Here is a 19966-nt window from a genome sequence, read left to right on the forward strand (position 1 = left end):
CTGGGTCCTGGATCTTGGTGGAAGGCCTGGGTGCTGGGTCCTGGATCTTGGTGAAAGGCCTGGTCTTTGGTCCTGGCTCCTGGTGCGAAGGTCTGTGTACAAGGTGCTGGTTCCTAGGTCCTGGGTCAAGGATTGGCTCCCAGGTGGTGGCTCCTGGTAGAGGCCTAAGGCTTGGGTCCTGGAACCTGGTGGAAGGCCTTGGTCCTGGGTCCTTGTAGAAGGCCTTGGTCCTGGGTCCTTGTAGAAGGCCTGGGTCCTGGGTTCTTGTAGAAGGCCTGGGTCCTGGGTTCTTGTAGAAGGCCTGGGTCCTGGGTCCTTGGTACTGACTCCTAGAAGGCCTGGGTTCTGGATCCTGGAAGGCCTGGATGCTGGGTCCTGGCTCCTGGTGGAAGACCTGGGTCCTTGGTCCTGACTCCTGGTAGAAGGCCTAGGTCCTTGATCCTTAGTCCTGACTTATGATGGAAGGCCTGGGTGCTGGGTCCTGGTTCCTGGTGGAAGGCTTGGCTCCTGGATCGTGGTTCAAGGCTTAGGTCCTGGGTGGTGGCTCCTGGTATAAGGCCTGAGGCTTGGGTCCTGGCTCCGGGGTTCTGTATATTGGTGGAAAGCTTGTATCCTGGGTCCTTAGTCCTGACTTCTGGTGGAAGGCCTGGGTCCTGGGTTCTGGATCTTGGAAGGCCTGGGTGCTGGTTCCTGGTTCCTGGATTCTTGGTCCTAATTCTTATTGGAAGGCCTAGGTTCTCAGTCCTGGGTCCGGGTAGAAGGCCTAGGTCCTGGGTCTTGGATCCTTAGTCCTGGTAGAAAGCCTAAGTCCTGGGTCCCTAATCCTAGTAGAAGACCTGAATCCTTGGTCCTGGCTCCTGGAGGAAGCCTTGGGTCCTTGGTCCTGACTCCTGAGTCTTGGTCTTGGTAAAAGGCCTGGGTCCCAGGTCCTTTGTCCTGGTTCCTGGTGAAAGGCCTGGGTACTGGGCCCTGCCTCCTGGTGTAAGGCCTGAGTCCTACGTCCCTCTTCCTAGGTCCTGTTAGAAGGCCTGGGTTCTGGGTCTTCAGTCCTGGCTCCTAATGGTAGGCCTGGGTCCTTGGTCCTGGGTCTTGGTAGAAGGCCTGGGTCCTGGATCCTGTATCCTTGGTCCTGGCTCCTGGTGAACAGTCTGGTTCCCGATTCAAGGCCTGGGTGAGCCCTGGGTCCTGGGTCTTGGTTCAAGGCCTGGCTCCTGGGTCCTAGTGGAAGGCCTAGGTGCTAGGTGCTGAGTCCTGGTGGAAAGCCCAGGTCCTGGATCCTGACTCCAGATGGAAGGCCTGGATCCTAGTTCAAAGCCTGACTCCCGGGTCCTGTTTCAAGACCTGGCTCCTGTGTCCTGGTTCAAGGTCTGGTGGAAGGCCTGGGTGTTGGGTCCTGGGTTCAGGGCCTGGCTCCTAGTAGAAGGTCTGGGTCCTGGGTGCTGAGTCCTAGGTCCTGGTAGAAACTCTGAGTCCTGGATCCTGGATGCTTGGTCCTTGCTCCAAGGGGAAGGCCTTGGTGCTGGGTTCTGATTCCTTATGGTAGGCTGGGATCCCCTGGTTCCCAGGGGAAGTCTTGAGGCTTGAGTCCTGGCCTGGTTCCCAGGGTGAGGTTTGAGGCTTAGCTTTTGGCAGCTTATTGGAGGTTTGCGTCCTGATCCCAGTGGGAGGCTTGAGTCCTGGCCTGGCACCCATGTTGCTTCCACTGGAAGGACTGCGGCTTAATTCCCAGCTCCTGGTGGGAGGCTTGGTTTCTGGTTCCCTATGGGTGGTCCCTTGGCTGCTAGCAGAAGGGTAGGGACTTTTGTGGTTCCTAGCTCCCGGTGGGAGGCTTGGGTCCCTTGTATCCCAATGAGGCTTGGGTCCCTTGGCTCTCAGTGGGAGGCTTGGGTCTCTCTTGGCACTTAATAGAAAGCTTAAGGCTTAGGTTCTGCCTCCTGGAGGGAGGCTTGGGTCCCTTGGATCCCTTTGGAAAGCTTGTCTTCTGAAACCAAGTGGAAGGTAGGTACAGAAAGAACAATTTGCATTTCCCAGCAATGGCATTACTTGAGTGTCTATGTCCGATCCCTCCAACTTCTAGACATCACAGGTATGGTTCATCTTGCCACGCACTATTAACCTAGCCAAGAACCACATGAAACATTTACCTCTGGAAACCAAGGGGAATAATTTCCAGATACCTAAAGAACAATCTCATAACACAACCCAAATGGAACATTGTATTACGCTGACACCAAAGTGGAACACTTGTCTTTATGAGCTCCAAGTGGAACATTGGCTTTTGTAGATAGCAAATTAAAGTATTTTTTATCTCTCTTCAGGCAAGTGAAATACATAGCCCGACCCCAATGGGAAAATTTTGATGATCCCAACACAAAGTACAATATTTGGATTTCTAGTTGCCCCTTGCAATACTGTTCCTCCCAAGACACAGTGGAGTATTTATAGTTACATAGAAAGGAAACTTTTTATACCAAAACAAAAATTAATGAATTTTAAATTTTCATTTGCCTAGTGGAAATTTTGGGAAGGGCTCTAGATACCTTTTTTGTTTTGAAGTGTAATTCCTTGGCACCAAGCAAAAAATGTGCAATTCAGACACCCATAAAAACATTTGTAATTATGATACAAGGAGGCAAACTCAGGGTCCTGCCAAACAAAACTTTTGCAAGTCACTGACACCAAGGCAAATTTAGAATTCCAGTGGCCAGATGAAAAATGTTCAAGATCCAAGATACCAATCAAAACACTTATTAATACCAGATGAGAATCAGGGAAAAATTAGATTGCACAAACCATGTGGACATTATAGTATTCCAAAGAAGAAAATGTCAAATTCCTTAAAACAATTGAAAAATGTAAGATTCCACAAAAATGTAAGATTCTATATGCCAAGAAGAAAATGGCGGCTAACTCTGGACTCCATTTTTACCTACAGTTTGTTAAATTTTCCTTTTGATCACCTATACTGCAGATATCTGCAAGTGCTACAGATCAAGACTTGATTTACTGTTTTGTTGGTTGTCATTATTAATGTCGATTACATTGCTGGAGCTCAGCTGGAGCTTGTATTGCTATACAAGGCTTGGGCACCATCAAGACTGAAAGGCTAGCAACTGACTTGTAGGCTAACAGTGATTGCTATTATTAAGTGGCCTTTCCATAATCGTTTAAGGTTCTATATCCTCATTTGAGCCTCAACACATCCCTGCCTCCAGGCAGAAATAGTTTCTAACTAAAAAAATTGATTTTTTATTTCAGATAGTATGTGACATTAAAGAAAAACAATCCACTTGACACCTAGAATCATAAAATTTGGAAAGTCAGACAAACTTATAATTTGGAATACCATGTCTAGTGAAAAAAAATAGAATTCCTGATCATAACAATATTAATGACAACAAACAACAATAATGACATTTCAATAGTGCTTTTAAGGTTTGCAAAGCACTTTCCCCTGGGAGGCATATGCTATTTTTTCCCATGTGATGAAGAAACTGAGGCAGGCCAAGTTTAAGTGACCCATGTAGACTTCCAGGTCTCCCTGCCTCCAGATCCAATACTCTATTTCATCACCTACCACCTTCACAATAGAACACTTGGAACTCTCAGTCAAGTGGAAAATGTGGTTGTTTCCAGATGTTAAGAGCATTAGATCTAGATGATAATAGCTGGTATTTCTAGTGTCTTGAGATTTCCAAAGCTCTCTACATGTTAACTCATTTCCCTGATCTGGTTTCCCACAACCCAAGGCCAGTATTTTCCATCAGAACTGGCACTATGGCAGTGCTTGGACAGGGCCTTAGAACTTGGCAGAGAACTAATCCATGGGTTTTTTAGAAGGCAAGGACATTTTGTGTCCTCTATACAGCTCTGGTGGTCACGTTCCCACCTACCTTTGAAGAGCTTCAGTTCCTCAGTACCTCTGGAAGGATCTCATTCATGTTTCTCTCCAAAAGTGATGTTCCCTTCTCATCTTAAGTGCCTCTATCCATTTCCTCCTGAAAGACCTCTCACCCAGAGTGTTAAGGGCTTACCTGTGGACATTCAAAGAATTTAACATAATTAGGATCTTTGTGAAGATGATATCCAACCCCTTCTCTTAGATACATTGAGAATAACTTGTGATACACCCTTTAAGTCACTCCGTGTATTTTAGATTGTAGTCATCAGTCTTGTACATTACCCTCCCCTCCAATTCTAAATTGGCTTCTATACTAACAGCTGTACTTTATGGAAATTTCAGGAAGATGGATTTGTAAGGAGGCTACATTATTTCTGGAATGTCCTTGGTCACTTCACCAGGTAAGAGAGTAACTGCCCTAAATGTTAGGTGACTTGATGAAAATTGCCTCAGGCTAACTACCAGTCATTTCTCTCCCCCCCCCCAAATGTCCCCCTTAATAATTTGCCACTGGACTTTGAGGTCTCTGGAAGAGAAAGTAAGGCTGCCTCCTTTGCACAGCTCTGCCTCACTTAAATCCAGTTCAGGAGAGTCAAGACGCCACCCTCTTCTACAATGAAGGGGAAACAATAACAGTCTACCTCCTTAGAGTAAGACATACAGAAATAGAGGAATTGGTGCTAGGAAAGGCATAAGGTACTATCAGCACTTCTATTCAAAATCAGAGCCATTTAGAAATGAAGGGGGTATAAAGGAGATAGGAAGGAGACTTCTTCAGGTCAGAGATACTTAGAAATGGAGGTGGTTTGGGACATAAAGGGCAGCTAAAAGCAGCTTCTTTGTTTAAATTCCAAGGTTTTTAGAAATTAAGAGGGTTGTGTAAGAGGGTTAGAAACAGCTCTTAACAATCACAGATATGTTTAGAAATGGAGGGAGATTTGAGGAACTAAGTAAGGGAGGGGTGTAAAATCAGCTGATAAGATCAGAGTCTCTACATATGAAGAGGGTTTAGGGGCATAGCAAGAGGATAGAATCAGTTATTTAGAAAAAGAGGGAATTTGGGGATAGGAAGATGGACTTTAATTAGGTCTTTAAGTCATGATCCGAAATACTTAGACATGAAGCATAGATAAGAGAGCTAGAATCAGCTCTTCTGTTTCTGTTCAGAATTAGAGAATGGAGGTGTGGAATAAAGAAGAGGATAGAATCAGTTCTCCTGGTCCAGATCAGTGATACTTAGAAATGGAGGGGTATGGGATGATTAGAAGCAGGTCTAGAATAAGCATTTTTGGCCACAGATAATTAGAAATAGGGTTTGGGAGGATAAGTAAGGTAGGGCTGGGGGGGGGGGGAGAGTTGAAATCAGCTGATGTACGCAGGATCAGAGATTCCTAAAAATAGAGGGTGTGAAGGCATAGGAAGGGGAGGATAGAATCAGGCTCTTGGATGTTAACGATATTAGGCAATAGAGGGGATTTGAGAAGATGGGGAAGGGGGCCTTTAATCAGGGCTTCAAGTAAGAATGACTAATAGTTATCCCTCCCCACATTACAACTTTTGACTTTCCCTATCATGGTTTTGATATATCATGGGTTGGCATAAGAAATTAAATGGGAATTTTTGGGGAGTTTTGTGTAAGCCACAGAGCCTATGACCAAATACTTAACCCAAATTTTGCAATAAGGTACTATAAACGCCGCATTAAAAGAAAAAAATTCAGAGGAAGGTAAGGCCAAAAAATTTTATGTAAATTTCCCAGAGCATGTGGATGCTGTGTTGCTAATCCCTGCAATGGAGAAGGGACAAAAGTAGTTATAAAATAGAGTGAGGTAAAATTACAGGGATAGGAGAATCACATCTTCTGTTCTGAATCAGAGATATATAGACATGGAGAGGTTTCAGGTGGATATGTTGCAGGAGGGGAGAGAACCATCTGTTCTGACTCCAACTATTTACAACTGATGGGATTTAAGGAAATAGGAAATGTGGTTAGATTAATGTCTTCTGCTCATAGTTTTTTGAAATGGAAAAGATTTGGGAGGGATTGGAAAAGGTGGGGCAGAACCACCTCTTCTGTCAAAGATATACTTAGAAATGTAAGGCGTTTGGGTGGAGAGAAAGATGAGTTAGTAAGGGGGAAAGGGGGGGGGGAATGAGCTGATCTGGATGGGATCAGATTCTCAGAAAAAGGGTTTGAATGGAGACAAATAAAGTAAAATCAGTTCTTCTGGACTGAGTTTAAATTATTTTTTTTAGATTGATTTTTTTTTTTGCTTTTTGGAGGGGAGAATGCAGGGTAGTTGGGGTTAAGTAACTTGCCCAAGGTCACATGGCTAGTAAGTGTTAAGTGTCTAAGGTTGGATTTGAACTCAGGTCCTCCTGACTCCAGGGCCTGTGTTCTATACACTGCACCACCTAGCGGCCCCTAAATATTTTTAAATGGAGGTTTCAGGAGATGGGAAGGATAACAACAATCAGCTCTTTAAGCAAGAAATTGGAGCTATTTAGAAATGCAGAGGTCATTGGGAGGATGGGGGGGACCCTCAGAACAAGAATTCATAGCAGAGAAATGGAAACTATGTGAAAGGCTATCTAGGAGGGCTAGAATGAACTCTACTCTGGATTAAATATTTAGAGCAGGTTGGGGGGAATAGAGAATGGAGTAGATTTAGCTCATCACAAAATCAAAGATGCTGAGAAACGAAGAAGCTTTCAAAGGATAGGATACGTGGGTTTTCTTGGATCTTTTGCTTAGAATTGAAGATATTTCTTTTTCTTTTCTTTTTTTTTTTGAAGATATTTCTAAGAATAGAAGGTTTGGGGGGATAGAAAAGGGAACATTAATCTTGTCTTCAAGTCAGATTCAGAGATACTTTGAAATGGGGTGGGTTTAGAAAAACCGAACAGGGCTAGAACCATCTCATCTCAGAGACATGTAAAAATGAAAAGAGTTTGGGGAGATAGGAAAGGGGGTCCTAATCAGTTCAAGTTAAAAATCAGATATTTAAAACAGAGGGGGATTGGGGTGATTGAAAAGTACACTAGCAACCTTCCTTGTTAATACAGTGGTCAGTATCCCCGCCTGTCACATGGGAGGCCAGGGTTCGATTCCCCGACGGGGAGGCTTTCTTGAAATAAGGGCAGCTAGGTGGCGCAGTGAATAGAGCACCAGTCCTGGAGTCAGGAGGACCTGAGTTCAAATCTGGTGTCAGACACTTGACACACTTACTAGCCATGTGACCTTGGGCAAGTCACTTAACCCCAACTGCCCTCCAAGAAGCAAGTGAATGAATGAATAAATAAATAAATGCTGCATGTTAAAAAAAAAAAAGAAAGAAAAGTAGACTAGCAGCCCAGGAGTCAGGAGGACCTGAGTTCGGTTCTGGCCTCAGACACAACACCTACACACACACACACACACACACACACACACACACACACACACACAACTAGCTGTGTAACCTTGGGCAAGTTACTTAACCCCAATTGCCCTCCAAAAAGGAAGGAAGGAAGGAAGGAAGGAAGGAAGGAAGGAAGGAAGGAAGGAAGGAAGGGAGGGAGGGAGGAAGGGAAGAAGAAAGAAAGAAAAGAAAGAAGACTAGAATCCCTTCTGTTTAGATCCTGAGATATTTATATAGAGAGTAGGTTGGGGGGGTGGGGGGATAGTAAGGGCCATAGCTCATCTCTTCAGCAAGTAATGTTTGGGAAGTTTGGGGAAGTTTGGGAGGGATAGAAATAGAGTCTCCAATGAGCTCTTATGGTCACAGATACTAATTTAGGGGTTTGGGAGATAAGTAAGAGAACGTAGAGTTAGCTGATCTGGTCAAGAAGAAATTCCTAAATGGAGAGGGTCTGGGGGTTATGAAGGATAGAATCAGCTCTTGTGATCCAAGAGCTATTTAGAAATTGAGGGACTTTGGGAGATGGAGGGGGGAGGGGTATTATAATCAGGTTGTCAAGTCAGATTCAGAAATACTTAGAAATTCAGTGGTTTGAAGGGATAGACAGGGGGACCTAGAATCAAATCTTCTCTTCAAAATCAGTGATATTTATAAATGTTGGGATCTTGGGTCACAGAAATAGCTTTTCTGTTCATAATCATAGTTCCTCTGAAATGGAGGCCTATTAGATATGAAGAAAAAGGGACACTAGACTAAACTGATCACACAGATATTTGTTTAGAGGGAGAGGATATGGAACAGATTCAGTTCTGATCAGTTAAAGATGGGTTTGGAAGGATAAAGGGGAATGGCTAGGAACTGCTTCTAATCAAAGATGAAATCATTCTGATCAGAAATGAAAGGGTTTGGTGGGATGGTAAGGTGGGGCTATAATCATATTAAATGTCAGAATGAGAGATTTGGAAATGGAAGGAATTTGGGGCAATTGGAAGGGGACTACAAGATACTTGTGTGGGTAACAGGCAGAGATACTTAGCTATGAATGGGTTTTAGGGGATAGGTGCTATGCATAGAATCAGTTCTTTTGATCCAAAGAACCAAAGAAATATTGAGAATTGGAGATGGGGGAGGGGGGGTGTGGAAAATGTAATCAGAAGGCAGAACCTCTTTTTTTAGTCAGATATATTTATAGAGTGTATTTAGGGGATAGGAAGGAGTACTATAATTAGGCCTTCACATAAGAATCAGAAATACTTAGCTTTGAACAGGATTTAGGGAAGATAGAGGGGGTTGGAATTAATTCTCTTGAGAATCAGGGAATGGAAGGAGAATTTGGGGAGTAAAAGGAGGAGACAGATGTATCTCTTCTGGTCTTGAACAGAGAAAAGTGACTTAGAAATGGGGAAGGTTTAGGGGACACTGGAAGGAAAGCTATAATTAGATCAAAAAACTGGGATCAATGATACTAAGACATGTAGCAGGTCTGGAGAGATGCCTGTGCTGGTCAAAGGTACTTAGAAATAGAGGTGACTTGAAGGAATGGGGGGGGCGGCGCCTGGCACCAGATATTCTAGCCATATGTAAGGGGTTTGTGGGAAAAGGAGGGCAGCTAAAATCAACAGATCTAAGCAGGATCAAAGATGCTTAAAATCAGTGCCTGCCATGAGAACAAAAAATACTTTATCTACTTTAATAGAAAGGGGAGGGGGGTTTAGGGTCCTGGCAAGTGTAATAGAACCAGATCTGTTCAGAAATATGTAGAAGAAAGAGTTTGGGGGAATAGAAAGGGGGCTAAAATCAGCTGTGCTGATCAGAGATACTTATAGAATGAGGAGGTTGGCGGGGGCAGGGGTGGATAGGAAAGTGGATAGGATACAACCAGCTCTGCTAGTCTGAGATGCTCAGAATTTGAGGAAGCTTGGGGGGATTTAAGGGAAGGGCAGAGACTACTCTGATGGTCAGAGATACTGAGAAATGAAGATTAGAGGGAATGGGGGTGGAGAAGGGGGACCTAGAATCAGCTGTACTGATCAGAGTTACTTAAAAATTGAGAGGGTTTGAGGGGGTAGGAAGGAAGGCAGAAAGATTAAAGAAAGGAGACAGGGACAGTTCCTGCTGGTCAGAGATAGTTAGAAATAGACTGAGTGTTTGTGGAGATAGGAAGGGGGGACAGAAACAATTCTGGTCAGAGACACTTAGAAATGGAGGAAGCTTGGGAGGAGAGAATGAAAGGGAAAGAGACAATTCTCCTGGATAGAGATCATAGAAATGGAAGGCTAGGAGTGGCTAGGTGGCCCAGTGAATAGAGCACTAGCCCTGGAGTTAATCTGGCCTCAGACGCTTAACACAAAAACTAGCCGTGTGACCTTGGGCAAGTCACTTAACCCCAATTGCCCTCCAAAAAAAAGAAATGGAAGGCTTTTGAGGGGATAGGACAGGCCACAGTGGGGGGAGGGGGGGCAATCAAAACTACCTGTGCTGGTCACAGACATAGAAATGGAAAGATTTTAAGGGAATAGAAAGGGGAAGCAGGAATAATTTTGCTGGTGAGAGAGAGGTAGAAATAGAGGGGCTTAGGGTAGCACTAGATGGGGCTTTGTACCAAGTCTCAGTCACTAAGTCCTCTTAGTCTAGGATTGTAAGGTGTTGGGGGGATAGGAGGAGGCCTGGAATCTACACATGTAAGGAGATTCTTAAAATCAGTGCCTGGCACTTAATAACTGCTTTATCTAATCTTATGTCATTTAATTGGAAGGGATTTGGAATAATAGGAAGTGGGGTAGAAATCTCTCTGCTAAGGGGCTGTTAGGTGGTGCAGTGAATAAAACATCAGCCCTGGAGTCAGGAGGACCTGGGTTCTGATCCAGCCTCAGACACAACACAAAAAATAGCTGTGTGACCTTGGGCTTAACACCAATTGCCCTCCAAAAAGCAAAAAAAAAAAAAGAGAGAGAGAGAAAGAAATCTCTCTGCTAGGGGCAGCTAGGTGGCCCAGAGAATAGAGCACTGGCCCTGGAGTCAGGAAGACCTGAGTTCAAATCCAGCCTCGGAAACTTGACACACTTATTAGCCACCTGACCACTGGTAAGTCACTTAACCCCAATTGCCCTGCCTTCCCCCTCCAAAAAAAAAAAAAGAAATGTATCTGCTGGTCGGAGATAATTGGAAAGAGAGAAGGCTTAGAGGCTGAGGTGAGAGAATAGTTCAGAACCAGCTCTGCTGGTCAGAGATACTTAGAAAGGGAGAGGTGGGGGGGGCGGGGAGATAAAAAGCAGGGGTGTGGACAGTACCCAGTCTGCTGGTCAGAAATACCAGCAATTCTGCTATAACATCAATTCTGCTACTATATCAATCTCTTCAAACACAACTGTCATATTCGGGAAGATTTAGGCACAGCACATCTTTCTTTTGCTAATCCACAATGTCATCCTTGAGAAACAGTGAGAACACAGAATACTGAAGCACTTCACAACTCACTGGCCTGCTGCTGCCAGCTTTCAGACACTTCCACAAGTCAGCTACTTTTCCCAGGTAAAGCATCATTTATTGTCATCCTTTGGTGCAATAGGAGGAAGACTGATGTGCCTTCACCCCCTTCTTCCACCATGCCCTCACCCCCAGTTTCTTCCCACCACATGCCCACTGTGTTACCCACAGAGACCTGACTTTGCCAGCCCAGGGCTCTGTGGGAGTGGGACGGAGGCCACGGACACCAACAGTAGGTATTGTACTGTTTTTTTTTTGGGGGGGAGTTTCTTAACCATTTAACATGCATAAAATTGTGCCACTGATTTTATTGGTTTCCTATCTTTGTATTGCTGATGAAATCTGGGAGTGCTGGGCATCTCAGCCTATTTTCCCAATAAGCTCTGTGGGTATTATTACTCACTTTGGCTTACTGAGATGATTTTTAGGAATGCATATGTCGGGACTCACCATACTTAGAAATGATGGACTTGCAAGGATAGGGAAAGGGGGACTCAGTCAACTGTACTGGTTGCAGGGAGCTTGGGGAGGTGGGGAATAGGAAGGGGCCAGTGGGAACTCTGCTAGTCCAAGATACATTAAAAAATGGAGATGTCTGAAAGGAAGGGAAGAGGTATCCAGAGCCACCTGTGCTGATCACAGATACTTAGAAGATAGGGACACGCTGGTGGTCAGAGGTACTCGCAAAGGGAGGGAACTTATGGAGATATCAAGAGGGAGCAGAGAAAATTCTGCTAGTCAGAAACCCTTAGAAATTGAAAGCATTTGTGGAGATAGTAAGGGGGGTTAGAGTCAATTCTGATGGTGAGAAATACTTGGAAATGAAGGGGAGTCAGGGAGAGGAAGTGGGGGAAGGATAAAGACAATTCTGGTGGTCAGAGATACTTAGAAATGAGGGAGTTTGCCTTACTAGCAAGGGAGCCCCAGAACTAGCTTTGTTAGTTAGAGATACTTGTAAATGAAAGGGGACTGGGGGAGGGGGCAGGTTGTGGGGGGAATAGACAGATAATTCTGCTGGTCAGACATAACTAGAAATTGATGAAGATGGGGGGGAGGAATGGGGACCCAGAACCAGCTATACTATTCAGAGATCCTTAGAAATGGATGGGTTGGGGGCAGCTAGGTGGTGCATAGTGAATATAGCACCTGTCCTTGAGTCAGGAGGACCTGAGTTCAAATCCAGCCTCAGACACTTAACACAAAAACTAGCTGTGTGACCTTGGACAAATCACTTAACCCCAACTGCCTTGCCTTCCCTCCTCAGAAAAAAAAAAAAAAGAAATGGATGGGACTTAGGGAGAAAAGAAGGCAGAGGAGAGTAAATGATTCTGGTCAGAGATTCTTAGGAATGGAGGTTTGAGGGGATAAGAAGGGGCAAAAGCAATTCTGCTGGTCAGAGATACTTAGAAACTGAGAGGGTCTGGTGAGATAGTGGGTGGGGGGGCCGGGATAGAGATAGCTCTCCTGGTCAGAGATACTAAGAAATGGAGGGAGTTTAAGGGGATAGGGAGAGAGGGGGCCCAGAACCAGCTTTACTGGTCAGAGATACTTAGAAATGGAGAGGGCAATAAAGATTCTTCTCCTGGTCAGAGATAGTTAAAAATGAAGGTGCCTTGGGAGGAAAGAAAGAGAGGGGAAAGATGGCTCTGCTGTTCAGAGGTACTTAGAAATAAAGGAGTGAGGGGATATGAGGTGGGCGCTAGAAGAAGCTGTATTGATCGGAGATACTTAGAAACTGAGAAGGCTTGGGCCAGGGCTAAGAAGGGGGCAGAGACAATTTTGCTGGTCAGAGAAGCTTAGAAATGGAGGGAGCTTGAAGAGATATAAAGAGAGGGCAAAGAAAACTTAGAAAATGAGAGTTGGGGGGGGCAGGAAGAGGGGCTGGTTTCAGGGGTACTAGTCTGAGAGACTTAAAATGTATATGGGGGGTGAGGAAGAGAGGATAAAGATAGTTCTACTGTTCAGAGATACTTAGAAATAGAGGGGGTTGGGGCGGCTAGGTGGCACAGTGAGTAAAGGCATCGGCCTTGGAGTCAGGAGGACCTGAGTTAGGTCCGGGCTTCAGACACTTAACACCCACACAAAAAAACAAGCCATGTAACCTTGGGCAAGTTACTTAACCCCAATTACCCTACCCCCCAAAAAAGGCAAAAAAAAAGAAATAGAGGGGGTTTGGAGGAAAAGGGAGGGGGGCCCAGAATCATATGTACTGGTCAGAGATATGTATCAATGAAGAAGGTTTGGAGAGAAAAGTAAAGGGAAGACAGAGACAGTTGTGCTGGTCAGATACTTAGAAATGGAGGGGAATTGGGGAGCAGGGTAAAGGAGAGTTCTGCTGGTCAGAGATTTAGAAGTGGAGAGGGTTTGGAGGGATATAAAACTAGGCTTGAGACAGCTTTATTGCTCAGATGCTTAGAAATGGACAGGATTTGAGAGAACAGGCAAAGAGGGCAAAGACAGCTCTGCTGTTGAGAGAAGCTTAAGAGAATCTGGGGAGGATACTTATCAATGAAGGGGGTTTGGAGAGAAAAGAAAGGGGAGAAAGCCAATTTTCCTGGTCAGAGATACTTAGAAATGGAGAAAAATGGGAGGGGGGAGTAAGGGAGTGGAAAAAGACAGTTGTACTAGTCAGAAAGCTTAAAAATTGAGAGAACTTGGGAAAGTTGAGGGGTGGAGGGTGGGGAGGCAGAGATTGCTGTGCTGTTGAGAGATACTTAAATTTGAGGCAGTTTGGAGAAAAAGGTATTTGGAAAGGGGGGGGGGGACACAAAACTGCCTATACTGATCAGGGATACTTATCAATGAACAGTTTGGAGACAGAGGAAAAGAGAAACAAGACAATTCTGCTGGTAAGAGATACTTAGAAATGGAGGATGTTTGAGAGGGTAGACAGTGAACAGAGACAACTCTGGCCAAAGATTTTAGAAATTGAGATGAGATAGGGGCAGCTAGGTGGTGCAGTGAATAGAGCACCTGCCCTGGAGTCAGGAGGACCTGAGTTCAAATGTGGCCACAGATACTTAACACTTATTAGCTGTGTGACCTTGGGCAAGTCACTTAACCCCAATTGCCCTCCAAAAGGCAAAAGAGAGAGAGAGAGAAAATGAGAGTTTGAGGAGAGAGTTGGGGCAGGTGGGGCACAAAAAGAACTGTGCCTGACAGAGACACTTAGAAATATATCCTGGGGGGATATAAAGGAATGATAAAGATAGTTCTGATATTCAGATGCTTAGAAATACAGGGGATTTGAGGTGCTAGGAAGTATGTGGGGGGGGGAGGGGCAGAACTAGCTGTACTGGTCAGTTACTTATCAATGAAGGAGGTGTGGAGAAAAAAGAAAGGAGTGGGGGCTGCTAGGTGGCACAGTGAATAGAGTGCAGGCCCTGGAGTCAGGAGGACCTGAGTTCAAATTCAGCCTCAGAGACTTTACACTCACTAGCTGTGTGACCTTGGGCAAGCCACTTAACCCAAATACCCCTCCAGAAAGAAAAAGAAAAAAAGGAGACAGTGACAGTTCTGCTAGACAGAGATATTTAGAAATAGACAGTGTTTGAAGAGATAGGAAGGAGGGACAGAGATAATTCTGGTCAGAGACACTTAGAAATGTAGGAAGCTTGGGAGCAGGTGATGAAAGGAAAAGAGACAATTCTCTTGGATAGAGATCTTAGAAATGGAAGGCTTTTGAGGGGACAGGACAGGCAGCAGTGGGGGAGTGGGAGTGGGACATGCACAACTCCCTGTGCTGGTCATAGACACATAGAAATGGAAAGATTTTAAGGGAATAGAAAAGGGAAGCAGGAATAATTTTGCTGGCCAGAGATACTTAGAAACTTAGAAATAGAGGGGCTGCGGTGGCTAGGTGGTACAGTGAATAGAGCACTGGCCCTGGAGTCAGGAGGATCTGAGTTCAAATCTCGCCTCAGACACTTAACACAAAAACTAGCTGTGTGACCTTGGGCTAGTCACTTAACTCCAATTTCCCTACCTTCCCCCCTCCAAAAAAAAAAGAAAAAAAAAGAAATGAAGGATGTTTGACAGAGACAGCAAAAAGATCCATAATTAGGCTGATATTAGAGGTAGGGACAGATATGCTTAATTAGAGATACTTAGAATTGAAGAAGGGTAGAGGTAGTCTGGTCAAAGATATTTAGAAACAGTATCAGGTATTTTAAAATTTAGTTGGGTGGGGACGGGGCTAGAACTAGCTTTTCTTTTCAAAACCAGAAATATTTAGAAAGAGTTTGGGAAAGGGTCTGGAATCACCTCTTGTTCTGAATTACTTTGATACTTTGATACTTTGAATTACAAAGATACTTTGACATGACAGGTGTTTGGGAGATACAAAGAGAAGGATAAAATCAGCTCTCCTGTTCAGAATCATAGCTATTTATGAATGCAGGAAGGACAGGAAGAATGATCCCTTTTTCGGTTTAGAGTTATATGCTCAGAAATTAGGAGGGATAGTGGTGATAATGAGGGCTAGAATTCTCTTTTCTGTTCAGAATTAGACATATTTAGAAAATGGAAGCACTGTAGTCAATAGAAAGGGAGACTAGAATCAGTTTTTCTGCTAAAAATTTGATTATCAGAAATAGAGGATGTTTGGGAACTGTTCCTCAAATAGTTAGTAAAAAGAGGGTATTTGGAAGACCTGCTATAGAGAAGAGGGCGGGCTAGAATTGGCGCTGCATATTAAAATCACTTAATTTGGAGGGGCGGGGAAGATGGGTTGAGCTGATCCTCAGTGCACCAATGGATAGCAGGTGGGCGGGTAAAGGGTGAGCCAGAGGCTGCCCGGCCCCCAGGTGACATCACCAGCATTCCAGAGGGGAGGGGGACTTGAATTTCATTCCAGTGGTCCGCCCCTCTCTCCCCTAGCCCCGACTAGTGGCACCAGGGAGATTTTTTTTCCAGAACGATCTGGGAAAAGGCGACCAGCGCCATTTTGAGGGTGAGGTCCTACCTCAGCCTTAGCGGGAATTGGGGGGAGGGGGAACCCTCTAGGATAGCAGAAAAGAGGCAAAAGTAACTCAGAGAAGGGCAGCCTTGCCATCCCCCTGCCCCCCCGCCTAACTTTCCTTCACTGGTGGCTGCCTAAATCCCCCTCTTCACAATCCTGCCAGGGCCCAACCCTAACACCTTCTGCCCCGTCCCGCAATCGTCCTTGGCTTCCCGTGGCACCCCTCCTGACAATCTGTCACCTCCCCCCCTCCATAAGCCCCACAATCTTCCACTTTCCCTTTCCCAGGCCTCTAGCAATTCTCCCCTCACAAACACTTCCCTCCAGCAATTCAAAGGCGACATTTTTTCCAGCCCTCACAATCTTCCCCACTTCAGTTTGCATCTCCAGCATCAACACAATCTCTGAGAACTAAGAGGCAATCCCGTGGGGTACAGGGTGGCAATTTAGGATGCCTTGCTCTCCCCATCTTCCCCCCCTCCCCCAACAGTCACCATTTGGAATAATTTTAAAATTTCCCTTTGCCGTTCTCCTACACCCCCCCCCCCCACCATTGCTTCATTAGCTATGGTCCTGGTCCTTCCCACCATTCCCACCTTTCCTGCTGGGGCTACGGCTCCCCCTTCACTAACCTCTCTGTCTCCAGGTGCCTCCAAGGTTGTCCTGGTCCTTCTCGGCTACACAGCGGTTTCTGCGGGCACCTTTAGCAGATGAATGGCATCTACAAGTAGCCAGGAGCGGGAGAGCGGGCGCGGGCAGCCGCTGCCGCAGCGTCGGGTCACCGCTTCTTCCCCACTCTGGTTCACCGCTGCCAATGGCTGGTTCACCGCGGACCTATCTTCAAACATCCCCCGCAGCATCTACAGGTTCGCGGCCTCTGCAACCCCGGCGTGGGTTTCTGCAGCATCCACAGGCCCAGGCCACTTCTGCAGGCCGAGCACCATCGGAGCACCACCCGCCGTCATCGGCCTGCCATCTACAGAGCGTCACCTTTGGGATCGGATCTTCACCTCCGCTGGGCACAGGCAGGTAGTGTTTGGTGGGGACATCTTATCTGTGGCTTTTCAGCGGAGGTCTGAGGCCTGAAGGACCAGGAATGGCGGCGGTAACGGAGCAGCAGCTGCAAGCGTCTTGTCCAGTCGCGCTCCAAAGCTGCACTGCGGGCCAGGTCCAAGTGACGTGGCTAGGATTCCGAATGGGCATGCGCCAGGCGATCCTTGCCCTATAAAGACACAAAACCCCACCTACTTTGTCGCATTTGGGCAGAGCTTGCTTACCTCAGTTCCCGCCTCTGCAATGCCCCCCTCCCATCGATTGGCCAAAGCAGAACCCCCTCCCCCTTCCTCTGAAAAGTCCCCCTCCCATCGAATGGCTTTGGTAAAAACTACCCTTAGGTATTTTATTGTATTCCAAATGCCACTTAGTTTCTTAATAGTATCACAGATTTAAGATGACTTTCTTTTTCGTTCTAAAAGTAACAGTTACAACCTTTGATATGCATGGTTACTGAAAATGGCTTTAAGTAGGTAATCTTAATAAAATGAGCCCCTTTCTCTCCCTTTCTCTTCCCCCTCCAGCTCTTTAGGATAACTGATCTTACCCCTTTGATGATAGTGCTTCTAAAGGTCCACACTCCCGGTCTTCTCTCAAGGTCCGCCCTGGGCAGCAGCGGCGGACCAGCCAACTGGGGGACCGTCCGGGCACCGGAAAGGTTTTTGTTTCTTTCCATTTAGCAAAACTGCTTCTCCCAAAGAACAAACATCTTTGAGCTTCCTTCTCTCCCCAATTATCCCAGCAAATCTTTGTAGATCAGCCACCCCCCCCCACCTCTATTTTATAATCCTTTTCTCTTTCCAATCTCTCTGTTGATGGCTTTAAAAATGGCCACCAAAGTGCCTTTGGGCTCCCTAAGTAAGGGGGCTGGGGGCTCCACCCTCCCCACCACCCTTTCCACCCAGTACCCACTCAGCTGTCCATTCATGGCAAAGCTACGCCCCCCCCCACCCCGACTACCCCTTTATCTTATTCCTCCCCCAACTCCTCCTGCCTCCAGCACCTGTTTCCAACTGCCACTCTGCCCCTGCTCCCTGACCTGCCTTGCTAGAATGTTCTTTGGTGCCCCCTCCCTTTATTAACTATCTGAGGCAGTTCAAAGCGGCTCAAACCAGTTCACCACCTAGCTTAGGGCTTAATTCCTCCTAGTCCCATTCCTGTAGTAACTAAGGAAGGGCCTCCTCCAGAGGCCACAGGCTGCAGACCTGGAAGGGACTTGGTGTCTCATTTTGTCGGCATCTTAATAACTATTAACCCTCTTAATAGTCACAGACTACGGAGAGCTGGAAAGTACTTAATAGAGTCTCAACTTGTCAACATCTGGGGCCTTCTAGCAATCACAGGCTGACAGAGCCAGAAGGACTGAGTCCCCAGACTTGGAAGCATTAAAATCAAATTGGCATCCTTGGATTCTAGTTACATGGTGTTCTCTCCTCAGTTATATGTACTCTCTATTCCCCTAATTCAGCTCACAAAATGTTTTTTAAATGCCTGCTGTGTACCAGGCATTGTACTAAGACTACAAAGACAGAGGAAAAAAAAAGAAGGAACCAGTCCCTGTCTTCAGAGAAGTTACTTTCCAGCAGGGGAAACATAACATATATACATAACTAAAGAGACACAGAGTGATAGTATCACATAGGAAAAAAGAAGGAAGGCTTCAGGGAAATGAAAGGAGAGGGCATCTGATCTGAGCTTTGAAGGAGCCTAGGGATCTCAGTGGCAAAGGACAGTAAGGAGGGGGGGGGGGGGGGGGGGGGGAAGTGGTTGGTGTAAGAATAGCTTCTGTGGAAAGCAGGAAGTAGAGTGTTAATTTGGCAAATAGGCCTGTGGGCAGAAACTTGGTGTGTATGAAAGTAGAGAACATAAAATCATCCTGGAAAGGTAGATTTGAACCAAGTTGTGAAAGGTTGTTTTTGTTTTTGGTTGGTTTTTTTTTTTTTGCTTTTTGGAGGGCAATTGGGATTAAGTAACTTGCCCAAGGTTATGTGGAAGGTTTTAAATACCACACTGAGGAGTTCTTATCCTCTTAGCAATAGGGAGCTATTGAAGATTTTTGAGTAGGGAGTGACATGAATAGACTTCCTATAGAAGATTTATGGAAAAATGAAGCTAAGAATCACACAGAGGTTGCAAGATGTCCCTGGATAAAATCATAGATCCATCAAAGTGTCAAGTAGTTGCAAGCAGATGAGGCCTCACTTTATATCTGCTGTGTTTTAAGTTACTGAGTCTGAGCATTTTTTCAGCCTTTTTTTCTTTTGATAACTTCCCATTTTATAGTCTTTGAAAGGTTTGTCCATTCTTAGACATTAAAATTAGCAAATTTGTATTAGTTTGTAGTTTAGGAGACAGTCTGATGACAGTATTATGATAGAAGTCAGAGGGCTGGGGCTAATCCTACCTTAACCTCCATCTTGAAGGATTAATTTTGGAAATCGAACTTTTGACAATTCTCAGTGTTTTTCTTCACAAACCATTGTAACCTGTCTACTACTTTCCTTCTGTGGTACTTCACTGGGAGTATGGATATCACTCTGGGCCCTGCTAGCTATGTCAGAAAAGTCCTACCAGGCTGAGGTATGATGGCTACTGTTAGAAACCATCTAAGGTCACTTCAGAAAAGCCCATCTCTCCAAAATGGAGGCCAAGAGATGGTAGGGGTTGGACTACCACAATTTGAGAAACTAGTAAGGTACTGGAGTGTTATCATGAGCTTCTTTTCCCCAATTCTAGATCTCAGATCCCCTCAATCTTATCCCCCTTTGCTGTAGTTTCTGAGGCAATGGTGACCCTTCTCTTCACCAAGGTCAACAGATTAACCCATCTACTTCTCCCCTCCTCCTATCCCCTACCATCCCCTTCAGGAGCATAGTCCTTCAATCACTCCCCACCCCTAGTTGACAACCTCTCCTTATCCACTGTGTCCTTCCCTTGCTGCCTACATATACCAGCTAATTGACAAGCATTTAATAAGGGCCTATTATGTACAATTCATTGTCCTAAGCACTGGGGATACAAAGTAAAAGTGAAAACCTCTCTGTTTCCAAAGGAGTTATATTCTATCATAGCAGACAAAGTGTAACATGTGGTTGTAGTCAAAACAGATACAAGGTCATAGCAGCTTGGGGAAAGGGATACATGCAAAAGATGTGGATAGATGCT

General features: G+C 45.5%; 2 long non-coding RNA genes across 2 annotated transcripts in view; one reads left to right on the forward strand and one right to left on the reverse strand.

Moving 5' to 3' along the window:
• The window catches only part of LOC138150689 (uncharacterized), a 32479-nt gene extending 15949 nt beyond the window's left edge, over window positions 1–16530 (forward strand). Inside the window, exons 3-5 of the long non-coding RNA XR_011165633.1 lie at window positions 4244–4302; window positions 10871–11024; window positions 16395–16530. This is a non-coding gene — a long non-coding RNA (uncharacterized lncRNA). The remainder of the gene's footprint in view (window positions 1–4243; window positions 4303–10870; window positions 11025–16394) is intronic.
• On the reverse strand, window positions 7–16932 carry LOC138150688 (uncharacterized). The gene is made up of 3 exons (XR_011165632.1): window positions 16381–16932; window positions 3894–4034; window positions 7–2116 (listed from the first exon to the last, which is right to left on the reverse strand). It is a non-coding gene; the product is annotated as an uncharacterized lncRNA (long non-coding RNA).
• Between the last annotated feature and the right edge of the window lie 3034 nt (window positions 16933–19966).

Source organism: Petaurus breviceps, unplaced genomic scaffold (genome assembly GCF_028583685.1).
Source record: "Petaurus breviceps papuanus isolate PSGF00001 unplaced genomic scaffold, PetGlider_PUasm1.0 90881, whole genome shotgun sequence".
In the NCBI taxonomy this organism is placed as follows: domain Eukaryota; kingdom Metazoa; phylum Chordata; class Mammalia; order Diprotodontia; family Petauridae; genus Petaurus; species Petaurus breviceps.